This window comes from Ischnura elegans, chromosome 2 (assembly GCF_921293095.1).
Source record: "Ischnura elegans chromosome 2, ioIscEleg1.1, whole genome shotgun sequence".
NCBI lineage: Eukaryota > Metazoa > Arthropoda > Insecta > Odonata > Coenagrionidae > Ischnura > Ischnura elegans.
Window position 1 is genome coordinate 63,750,727 of NC_060247.1, and position 12,896 is coordinate 63,763,622.

The window sequence follows — 12,896 nt, forward strand, 5'->3', positions numbered from 1 at the left end:
ATTTTTTTCCATTATGATCTGACCTCGTAATGTTCAGGTAAGTATCGAAGTACTAGTGCAAGTATTCCGCCATCGTCCATTACACTAATTAAGTGGATACAGAGAGGGGAAACTTTGTAATTTTCAGTTCTAACAGTATGATATTTTTACATTCTCTAGTTTTAGTTTTGGACTGCTGGTTATAATAAAGGCAAAGTAATCCACTAGATGTCTTTAATTAGTCGTTCCCTTTTTCTATTTATGGACATCTTGCAGAGACCCAGAGAGAGAGAGGCCTAGACTTTTTCTGCAAGAAACCAAGCGATGCTCTGTTTTTTGTTAAGATTAAAAAGGTAAAAAATTTACTTAAACACCAAAAATCCACGATCCGCCCCACGCAAAGACATTTGAAAACGATACATAAAGTTTATTCACGCAGACAAAGTTTCATCACGATCAGCTTCGATATGTCCACACGGGAATACGGAGAAATGGATTTCGGTTCTCATATATGTGGGTTGCGACATGTATTGTCATATCAGAGCCTGCGGCAGCGTGCCATGAGTCGCGTGCATTGAGATACGACCAGAGGCGAACGCAACCACGCGGACTGGAAAAGGACCCGCCACCCGACCCCCATATCTTCACTCACCCACCGCGAACAAATTGAGACATCCCTCACGGACACTCGGTTGAAAATCATCCCCATTTCACTGCTGAAGCACACGCATTTGCATTCATTTCGTCTCTTCCTCCTCCCCCTCTTTGCTGAAAGACTCGCGCATGCGTGAACGTACTTGCGATTTCAACCCACCCTTTGAAATCTCCCGCCTAGACCTTCCTTATAAGACTTCCAGCCAGCTGAAGCGTGCCGATGACGGAATGGCATTGTTTGCCTATATGTGCGTGCACCTTTGTGTTCTTGTGCGCATGCGTCGTCGTGTTTGTCCCTCGGACTGCGGGGTGCTTTACGAGGGGAAGGGTTTGTACATAGTGCATACTCCATGACTTTAGGGTGGGACATTTTGTCGGGTAGGCACTGTTGGGTGTGCCAAGCAGGGGATTTATTCGCGTGTGATGGTCGGAGTGATAGGTTTACCACGTTATTTATTCGCTCCCGTTCTTATGTAGTGTTCTTTCGCACCGTTGCTTGAAAAGGATGGGTTGCTGCATTCACTGACTCACTGTGAAACAAAATGACCATAAATTGAGAATGCTATTGAAAAAATTGTGTGTCAATTTATACATATTTTGGGTTCGTGAAAGGGTATTGGCCTAGTTGACAGCATTGAAATGCCAATTTAAAAGGCATAATATGGCTTATGTCAGTGAGATAATTTCGTCATGCTTTTTCACTATACTTTAATCTGAATGACTTGACTGCTGAGAATTTCGCCTAATTCGTCATCTCTCGCCAAATTTCAGTGATGAGGGGAATTTTGTGAAGACAATGATCATTTTAGATGCTACTACCTTTCTGATTCCAAAGATTTACCCTCGTGAGCGAGGGTGAGCTGACGATAAAGACAAAATTTCAGCCGCCATTTCGTTTGAAATGAACCGTTGTCTTAAATTAATTTTCTGCTACATTTGAATTCTCAAGATAGATCAATATAAAATTACCACCACTGTTTTGAAATCGCTGTTGTAGCGAATGAATGCGGAGAAAGCTTTATATCTCCTTTTAGAGAAGTCTGTTTATTGTTTGAAAAATATTAATCAGTATTAATGCTTTCTAGTGAAAATTCAAAATCATGAAATCACATCAATTTTTTAATTGAAACAGCCATTGAATATTAGTTGTAAATCAATTAAAAAAAATCACTGAATCGATAAAAATTATTGGAATCCAGTCGTAAATAATGCATTTAATATATTTGAAATACATATTAAAGTTAGCTTATGTATTTGGATAACTGCTGGTAAGTAATCTTTTCTCATTACTAAGAAAACTTTGTTCATGTTCTGTATTAATGCAACCCCATTTTCTCGTTCATGTGCCACTTGGCGTGCGCACTTATGCTAATTAACATCGCCATTAAAAGAACATGATTCTCGCCCGCGGTGGTTTTATTGCGTGCTGAATAAGAATCTGACACGGGATGGGATTTCACCCGCCATTACGGTAGCCGCCATGCAGCGCACATTAATGGAGGGACGTTCCAAATGCAGTTGCAAGGTATTTTGTGCGGACAGTCGGGGCTCCCAGACATGATGGCGGATTGTCACGCGATCCCGCGAAAGTGCAGCGCGAAATAGTTTCTCGTTCGGGTGGAGAGTTTCATCGGTTTGTCCCTTTTTCCCACGGAAGGGGTGGTCGAAAATTTCGAATTATTGATGAACTTCGGGGATGAGCTATCGGACTATGTGATTCTTTTTTTGCTAGACAGTAACAGTTTCCAAAATAGAATAGTTCACCGTTGCACCGGAATTCCCCGTTCCTAAGGTTGAAGAAGAGCGAAGCTAAACTATCACTATTTTGCAAAATTGAAGACTCAAAAAGCTTTTTATATGTAGCATTGCAGTTAACTCTAAACAACTTACACGAGGAGTTAATTTTTTGTGAACGATTGAAGCCATTATTTCCATTGCAAAAAGTTCTGTTGGTATTACTTTGGGATGAGCAGTTTTTTTATGCGTATCTAGCCGTTGCCTTGATTTTTTTCTGTGGGTGGAAAAACCATAGTGTAACATATCTAGTTAAGTGGAAAAGTTGAAATGATAGCTTTGATTTTTTAATTTTCGGCTTCATTAAATAAATCTCCATGGAGATTTTTGTAATTGGTTATCCCACTATTAACCTTTCCGTATGTAATTATTTTTGGTTGCGCGGTAGGCCTAAAATTCTTGAAGTTGTTCAAAAGAAAGTCTCTCGGAACAAAGCCTTGCAAGAACCAGCTATCATGGAGGGAAGGAACTATTCGTTGAAGTGGTGATTGTTTGCGCGAAGCACCTTTACGCTACTAATCCCGCTTACCTGCCTTTCGCTACGATATTTAGAGAATAAAATGTGGGAATATCCAAATGGTACCTCAAATTTTATCTATCATTTTGATATGATATTTTGATCACTTTTACTTTAGAAAATTGGGATAAACGAGGCCTTCGAATTCCATGCGTAAGACGCAAGATTTTGAGCAAGGTCTAAGGATTTTTTGTGACAATGTTTTCCATCTCCCATCTTGAATCTATAAAATGCACTCTTTAAAATAAGTATAGTAATTATAGTTATCAGGTTCATACATTTTACGATTTACGTGAACTATCCTCCTTATTATGCCTGAATGGAACGAGGGTGACTCGTCATAAGATCAACTTTAATCTATTATGTGCTTTCCTATTTATTATGGAATATATTTCATTCTAACATTGGTGAAACACCGAGGATTAATTTGAAAACATGGGCATAATTTAGTGACCAAGTGTTGAGTGAATAGCATGAGGATATTCGAGTTTCGTGAATTTGTATTTGCTGACAGCGTCGAAGTACATAATTTTAAGCTTAGGTACTCTGGTTTCTCGATTAAATTTCTTTTGATAATTGAAAGAATATGCTATGAAAAAAATATCCCCGCCAATCTCTCGATCCTTTAGGCTGAAGCAATGGTAAATATAGACAATGCTCCATGCTCCGACAGTATTACATATTTTCCTAGGTAGTCTACGCCCCTGTCTTTTGTTATTTTGTTCACAGCTTCGATGGGACAGTTTTAGCGACCCCCTTTAATTCTTCGGGAGTCGCACACCTTCCAGTCGCGAGGAAAGCCTACAGAATGGCGCGCTGCGCACCGTGGCGCCATTCGACTGCTGTTAAACGCGCCATCACGACGCGTACGCGCCTACCCGGACCTCGTCGTGTTCGAAAAAATTTATCTCTCTCTCCCGGTGGGAGCGGCTTGGGAACGAGAACGTCGACCTCTCTCAGTAGTATTACCTACGCCCCCGCTCTCCGGCGACGTAGCTCGCGGGCTGAATGCTCAATTACGAGGATGGCATTAATTGGCGGAGTTCGCGAGATCAATGCTGTGATCCTGAAGGAGGATTATCCACGTGTGCCTGGCACTGGGCGTGTTGATCTAACCTATCTTAAGCTTAAAGCTTGTGTTCAACCCTCTTACGCTAGTTCGCTGTACATTTGTACAGCGTATCAGGCCGATTGTTAAGATCACCTCTTGTATCTCCAATGAGAAATGCTGCGGGCGGATAAATGGCCTATTACGCTAATCTTATAAATAATTGCATACTTTTGATGTAAGAGAATATTCTTCTTTCGTAATTAGAGTATAAAGAGTGCCATTAGTGGCTAGTCTGGTAAGTATAAAACTATCATTTCTCTCAAATATAAGTAAACTGTATCATTTCTCAAATAGTGTAACCATATATTTTGAATTTGTTTTTTCGAATGTTACCATAGATTAGTGGGTATAACCAGCATGTCAGATTCTCAAGCATCAAGCTTCCATTTTTCTTCAATTTCTCTGTGTCAAACGTGAAAGACTGTAAAATCTTCTTCAACATTAAAGCCGCTCACTCAGAATAAAATTCCTCACGGACAGGCGTAAATCAATGCAAAATTATGAACATATTTATTTACAATCGAATGCTTACACGTTTATGTAATTATAATATTGATTACTGAATTAGCATTCTAGGACATACATAAATATACTGCAACACTTAATAGTGAAATTGGGAATTATAAAATTAATGTAGGGAACTATTATGGGAATTATTATTGAAATTGAGGGTTGCTATCAATTATTGATGATGTTCTTAATTTACACTTCCGCAAACTGCTTGCGCACTTAAAGACTGCGAGTTCGGATTCACTGCATATGCATAAACTGAGCCAGCAAGACTTCCCATATCTGTGTATCCCATTTTCCGAGACAGGTTTGCTAGCTTGTTGACAATACTAGTCGGCAGCCGTAAGATTGAGGTGCACGGATTAAGATGCAGGGCCATCAAGCGAGATGGCAAGTAACCTCATTAGCTGTTGCCGGTTGTCTCCAGCAAATTGGTCAAGGTGAGCAGCAACCACGTGAGTTCTCTAGCCAAAGCGACTATTTTCCTCCACGATTCGAGCGAAGTCGCTTGTCGTCGGGTGACACACGTCTTGAATGGAAATTCCACCCTCTCCATTGTTCAATCTCCGGTGATTTACGGAAACGGAATGATGAATGTGTTGTACTGCTCCCACTGAATCGCGCCGTTACGAATAAATCGAACCTTGCGCACTCGAAAAGGTGACAAAGCCTCTTTAACAAAATCTTATTTTTACGTAAGTTCCTTGCTCCGAACATACTGAGGATCTAAAATTATTCGTTAAAACTTTTTCTAGCGGGTATGTTTTCTTTGCCGTAGCCAAATGTGAATAAAATTGAAACATTTTCTTTGAATTAGTTGTATTTCTCCGATTTTTATGTAGAAAGGAGCATTTCAGGTTTTGAATTTACACATTCTCCGGTCATGTTCTATCAGAGATTGTAAATATCTTGATTTTGTTTCGTTTTTTAATCGTTATTGTTTTATTCTAATTTCCCGCTTACGGAAGACAAGGAGTATACACATGCGGTGTATTGTACATACTTTGTCCTTAATTTACAAATTACATAGAATTAAAAAGTTTCTCTGATCTCTTCTAAGGCATATATATATTTTTTTCTCAGTGAGTGCTTGTGAACGTTGTACATTGAAAACATTAAAATATTATACTTCAAAAACTCTTTACTACTATTTTTGCCGTAATGGTTTGTTAATGACAGAAAAACGAACATAATGGAATGATTTTAGCTCTTGATTTCATATAATGCATAATCATGGTCAAATTTTGCTATTATTTTATTTTTAGGAATATTAAAAAGAAGCAGGGATGATAAGTATTAATTATTAACTATTTCACGTTCTTTTTCACGATGGATTTCTGCGACCAGGAAGTTTTTTGAGCTCTCGAGCAAGTGGAGTGTCATTTTTAATTCTAAACAAACATGTATTGGATATTAAGGTACATTGTGGTATGCGATCAAACAACTTCTAGCGCATAGTAATTAAGACTTGCCTGCATACTTCTTGCGGTCAGAGAAATGCTAATTGTAAGTTGTATGAATAACGATCGTTTGGCCGATTCAATTCTAAAGTGAACCAAACGAGATAATTCTTTAGTCCCAAATGCTAAACTTATCCAACGGAATGAAATTATCGATAATTTTTTTTAGGTTGCATTGAAGAGTCCCTCCCTGAAGAGTTCCTCAATAATTACTATGTGTGACCCTACGGCGCCGTCACCATAAGATTGCCATGTAAGGGTAACCGTCCCAGTGCGTTAGATGATGCTTTTTCATTCCAGATTTCTGGCGCGATTGACCGAAAATAAACCAATTAGCGATGCAACTCTCAAACGATTGTTACTTGACTGATTACTTGACTGATTTTTACGATTACCACCTCCGTCCCGGGACATATCTACGCTACTTTTGGTTTGAATTTAATATTTTCTGGTTAATTAGATGTTAACAAACAACATTAGCGATTTCTGTGAATTATTCTTCCGTATGTTACTGTCATCTGTCACGTAGCACTGAACTAGTTGTAAAGACTACATTTCACTTAGCGGTAAAAAATTTCAAATGTCGTTGTATACAATACGCCAGTATCGAGGAGGATATTTAAATGTACCGTATAAGCTATAAAATAACTTACGCGTTTGGTCTGAAATTGCCAGTTCAAGGTCTCCGTGCACATCAATCCACTTCGCTAAGGATGATTAAGAATGATCCTTTTTCTCAGCAATCTATCTTTCACTCCGCCCTTGGATGTAGATGATTCGTTTTCACGACACTTTTGCAAATTAAAATGATCGATTAAGGAGAATTAAATGTGATTTGTTTTCCGTGACGTGCAAAATTTTGTGACGATACCAAATTTGTTCCCCAATAAATTTTATTCAAAAGTAGTCCGCACTCGTAAAATACATCAATTTTGTGCTTCGGAACAGACTATCAGACGGGATAACCTCCGAAAATGGTCACGCGGAATAATGAATTGCATGTTCGGCCACCGATGTTCAACATGACTTCCTAATTGATCGCACGAGAGGATGCTCATAAAGAAACATTCTTGATAAGGCGAGGAAACATGCATTCGAAATTTCGTATGCGAAAAAGAGAAGGGATGAAAAGCACATGGTGCATACCTGTTTAATTATTTGTGAGTTAGCCTGAGTCTCATTTGTTGTAGCAAAAATCATCTTGCTTTATCTTGTAATTTGTCAGGATTTGGTGCGGATTTTTCATGTTACGGAACAAACCTATTGTAGGCCGCTAAAATGAGAAATGAGTTATACTCAATCCAGGAAATAATGAGATGTTGATTATAAGCTAAAACATTTGTATCTGAGACCCTTTGCCAGGAAACGAACCGTAAATGGAACCGACAAAAATGTGGAACCAACTCATTTATGGTACAAATATTCCGGTTCTTGAAACTTGCCTGTACATATTTATCTTCGCGAATTCTACCATTGGAAGTCTTGAGATTCAAGTAGCTCACTCTTGCGTGGGATTACGCCCAGCCGAGCAGAGCCATAAAAGATGGAAATGCGGAGTTGCGTGAATTTTTCCTCTCATCCGCCGAGGCGAAACGGGAGATTCGCTAAAGGGAGGTTGGGGGAGGGGATAATGCGTCCAATATCCATAAAATACTAATCGTTATGATCCGTTGGCGGTAGCGGGTTTGGAATCTCTCTCTCTCTCCTAATTTCTCGAAGCAGGGCATTGTGGGCGGGGAGCACTTAAAAACGGCCGGGAGAGGTCAGGTGTGCGGCCTCAAGGGAGTTAAATGTTTGCTCTTTTGCGGAGAGTTTTATTTGGGAAGAGGGAACAAAGGTGGGGGAGAGGGGAGTGAGAGGGGAAGGGAAAGCGGAGAGGGAGGGGAGTAGCGGTAGCGAAGGCGAAAACGAGATTCCCAGGTACCCCGAGGTGACCGAGGCAATCTGAAATTACCGCCCGAATAAATAAATTTTCCCTTAAATTGAACTGGTACTAGTAATTTCTGTATGCTTATGGTCGAGATCCTTGCTTCTTCTCTCTGCTTGCTATATTGCTTTTAAGTCTTCAAATTCAAGTATTGTTTCCTTACCACTATAAAATGGTAACGGTGCTGTATGTCGTTAATTATCTTTAAAAGAAAAAGAAAATAAAAAAGTACTGTAAAGGCCTTCCTGAATTACTGTCGATGATATTTAGCTGATGCGAAATCGTCGTTAGTGTCTGATTACTCCTAATTCCAGATTCTTTACAATGAAACAGACTGTATCCGATGTTCAATAGGGGTCGAACTATTTCTAGATAGCAACGTGAGAATTAAACTCCGTCTTTTAATGTGCAGTTAAACGAAAACTTTTTCATTCAGTATCGCGTAGCTTCAATAACCGTACTCCTTAATTGCGACTCTTTGTATTAATATTATTGAATGATTTTACACAGCTTCGTCATTGCTGAATTTATGAATCGTTTTATTATGATAGAGTTACTCATTATTATGCGTAAGAGAAAATTCAACGCCATTTTTATTTAGAGTAATGGCAGAGCTTTAATTTGGCATTGAATTCTCATGTCTCTTATTGCGTGAATATACGACTGCGAATGGCATTTTTCTTAGGTAGCCGAACGTTTGCTAAACGTATTTTGCGCCTCAAGAAGAGCTCAAGTTTGCGTGAAAATCGGCCGCCTGTTTTCTCAGCCTACTGTTAATTTTAAGGAAAAAATGCATTTGCATGGTCACCGATTAGCTGCTAACCCGTGAAAACCTTCACCGTGAATTTTCCACCCTTGAAGAAACCTTGAATTAGACGTGAAATGAAATTTTATAATTCGTTTGCTCATTGGCGGAACTTCGGCCGTAATATTTCATAACCTTCAGTGAATTTCAGTGCAAGCTGTGTAGATGCTTAATTTTTTTAAGTTATATATCGGGTAGAATGAAATATGAAAACGATCTTCAATAGATGTGAATTATGAATTACGACGCATCGTAACTAGTTTTACGAGTAAACATTTGAGAGAACATATACTACATCCTTTGCAAATTTAGTTTTACAGCACTGTGTCATACACAAAATCACACCTCGAACCGTTGATTTCGTTATTTATGGTACCCTTGTGAACATTTTCCTGTATCTTAAATTAAAATATGTTACCTCTGTTTTTTATGATGTCTTTCTTCTTGCTTATGAGATTCGTGTAAAATATTGATAAGAGTCTTCTCAATATCGTTTGTAATTTTCAAAGCGGAAACGTAAGTTTTCAGCGAGTAATTCGTCTCGTAGAAAAGGCGAAATACTACCGGTGGAAAGGATAGGTGCGTCTTCTTAATGAGTTATCTGTTAATGGTCATTGCTTTTCATCGTGGCTTGAGATTGCCACTGCGACGCGACGCCCGGCGCACGGCAGCGCGGCCCGTCGCGGTTGAGTGGCCGACGTCGGATGAATGTGTGGGAGTGGGAAGTACCCACTAGTGTGAAGGGGAAGGACTCCCCTCCCCCCGATGGAGTGGCCTCCGGGATTTGTTGAACAAAAGGGGGAGCTGGGCGTTGCGAAATCCAACTCCCGTGGCTGCTTCGGCGTAATTCATGCTTCCAGTCTCATCATTGGCTAACTCGCGTTTGGATTAGATATTTTGAGGATTTAATCAATTAATCCAGTGGAATTACGATTGTTTTAGTGGTAGTTAAACGGATTATATGAAGCACTGAACTCAAAAAAATCGGATGCTAGTCACTATGGAATCTCTAATCAAGGGTGATTTCAATGTATTTTAAATGGAAAAAGGCGCAAAATGTGAGAATAGTGCTTTTTTAGGGGCAAAAATTCTCTTTTCTTCTCGGTCTTCCTGTCGGATTAAAAATTACATCGTCCCCAACGTTTCGAAGAGCGCGTTGTTCAGGACAGTCTGTTGCGGAGATCGAACAACTTATTATATAGGCTTATATGCGATTGCCCAGAGTTCAAGCAGGATGTGATCCTATTCGGCGACACTGGGATCGAACGTTGACGAAAATGGAGTTTTTAATTCGAGCGAAAGCTCGGGAGCAATTGATTACTCACATACGCCGGGAAAGAGTCCCTTCGCACGCAATCCTAGTATCTAACCACTCGCAATCTCATTCGAATTTTATGAGTTGAGAAAAAAAATTCAAGGTTTCCCTTTTTCTGTAGTATTTCATTGAAGGGCAATTTTTAAGGCCCTGCTCGTGATGGCCAAATGCGCATTTTCTTGTTTTCAGTGGGGGAGTTGTCCTCGCTCTTCCATCGTTTTGAGTTCAGTGATATGGAGCCTGATTTACACGTTGTAGTTGATTGCTATGCAGGTAGCTCGTATATCTCGGTGATATGATCACCACATAAGGCACCTAATTGTACTATAGCTCTTTAACCGTATTTTTAGGGTTTAAGAAAAGGATGTTACGGTAGCGGAAGAGAAATATCGTGTTACATCAGTTAAAAAAAAACTATTCTTAAATTTTGGCCTACGATTACACCCACATGAGGAAAATATAGGGAGCTTATGCTACGTTTTTTACCTGTGTAGTTAAAACATGTTTCTCCCGGCGAAATATAGAAAGAATAGATTTCAGCTGTGTTTAAATTTCGAATGATTTGACTGAGCTAATACAAGAATTAATTTTCTTTTGGCAGAAGCCGGTCAAAAAAATGATATGCATTAAATGCACCGAGTAACAAGATAATGAAGGTAATTTTTCAAATACAAATAACGAAAAAATCTTTGTACTTACTTTGGTTGTGAGGAGTCCAAGAAAGAAGTACAGTGGACGGAATTCAATTTCCTGAAAAGGACAAAAGTTTATTTGTTAGGTGATATCTCTTTTCTTCTGAAGCTTTAGGCTTATTGAAAATAAAATTTGCCATAGAAGTAAATATCTTAAAAGATGCTATCGTCATGTTAGTCAATCAGACTCTTCCCATAATCTCGGATTTTACGATTTAAAACTTGGTCGCATGTTCAGAGGCCGAAATTGCTTTTGTTTATGTTTATTCTGAGGAGGTGTAGCGGGCTTACTCGCTTAGATACATGCCCTCTCCAAGTTGTTTGCTTGACATAACAATTTGAAATATTTTCGGTGAAACCAACGCATTAAATCAATTCCCATATTCCCATCCACTATCGCTGCGTGTCAAAGCGAAGGCGTGACCGTTTACGCCTCACACCTCCCAAGCACGTGCCCGCGTGCAATTCCCCTCTATCGCGTGCACGCTCGGCTTTCATGAAAGGCGGCATTTTTTGCGTCTTCGCCGTCCGGAATCAGCCTCTACGTGAAAATGTTCGAGATTTTGCGACCGCGCCTTTGTATTTCCCTTTGCAAGGCAATGGTTTCTAGTATAAGGTTTACCCTTATATGTTATTTACCGAGTAGCTAAGTGGGAAGGCATCGAGAGCACGTAAGAGGCCCAACTTCTGCGGGAAATAGGTACAAGGAAATCAGACTTTTGGTGATCAGCTTTCGGAATTGACGATTATTTTTTTCTCGACAGCGACAACAACAAGATCACTTTACTATATAGAGTGATGGTAAATACTTTGTTTTTAAGTGAAATTTTAAATATTTTTTTCTCGTTATACTATGGAAACATAAGGACGTACTTATACCCTCGTATAACTTAGCAATTAAAATAGCATATTAGACGCTTTTAAGACGATCAAGTTGTACCTTATTTGGTTACTGGTATGTTTGATAACTTCAACTATCGTAATATTCTGTCAACATTGAAATATACTTAAACATTTAACTTAACTAAGCCAAGTTTTCAGTTAACCATGCCTAAAAATGTTTGAAAGAGATAGTGTGTGCAACACTCAGATAAAGTTTGCAAAAATTCTTCCTCTCGTAGAGGTTGTGCTTGCGAGATGTGGGAGCGGGCAAAGCCGTGGGAAGCGGACGACGAAATGAGGAAAAGTGGTCGAAGAGGAAAGGCAAACACGGCAAAGGCAGACTTGGGAAGGGCAAATAGTCTCTCGCCGTTGTCGGCGCAGAGGGCGTGAGGCAGTTTATGCACTCGCGGGGCATTTTGGGGGCGAGGGGGAGGGGGAATGTGGTAGGAGAGCCGAAAAGCGGGGGTGGGGAGGAGCGGGACAACGCGACGGCAGATATGAATGAAAGCACGCGCTGCAAACGCGACAATGCCTGGGGAATGGAGGCTCCTCTTTATCACCGCACTGCGCAACTTTTCCGCCTCGTTTTATCAATCAGCTGATTGCACGGTGACGAAAACGTTGACAATCGTTCCTCACGGCCTGCAGGAGGAAACTGTGGGGCGAGGCTTTGAGCGCTGATACGATGGAGAATGCTAGCAGGTAGCAGAGTATATTCTGCTACCTGCTAGCATCCTGCATCGTAATAGCGCTCTGCAGTTCGTACCCTGCTAGCAGGTAGCGCTTGGCTTAAATGGATTATTAATACCCTATCAAACGAAGGAAACTTTCCGACCTTAGGCAGTTCTAATAGGTGATTATTAAGACATGTTTCCCTGAGCTCTGTGCCTCATGCATGCATTGGTAATCTCAGACGATGTAAAACTCCTGTCTAATCGTATAGAAACTAGGTCCCTTTGACGTCACGTGGAGTGGCATCGCATGGCCGCCAATGTGGCCTTTTTCAAATGCGGTTGAAATTGACCATTGCCATTCGTCTGAAATGGGATTTCTAAAACCAAATAATTTGTATATTATGAATACCTTAGTGGTGGGTAACGAATCGCAATTAATGCCTTGATTTTTCATCGTTTTTTTATTATTTTAGCTGTGCTTAATTTCGTCCGGAACGCGCCGGAACGGTGTCCCGGAATCTCTCAGGGAAAATAGGATCGTCAAGATTTTCATCGTTTTTTATTTTCGGAAAATGT

At 40.0% G+C, this 12,896-nt stretch overlaps 1 protein-coding gene across 4 annotated transcripts in view; it reads right to left on the reverse strand.

The window, feature by feature from the left end:
* LOC124153849 (activating transcription factor 3) overlaps positions 1 to 12,896 on the reverse strand; it is a 122,291-nt gene that overhangs the window by 45,659 nt on the left and 63,736 nt on the right. For all 4 annotated transcript variants that reach the window (XM_046527232.1, XM_046527233.1, XM_046527230.1 and 1 more), the window contains one exon: positions 10,772 to 10,822. The gene's annotated coding sequence lies outside the window, so the exon portion shown is untranslated. The remainder of the gene's footprint in view (positions 1 to 10,771; positions 10,823 to 12,896) is intronic.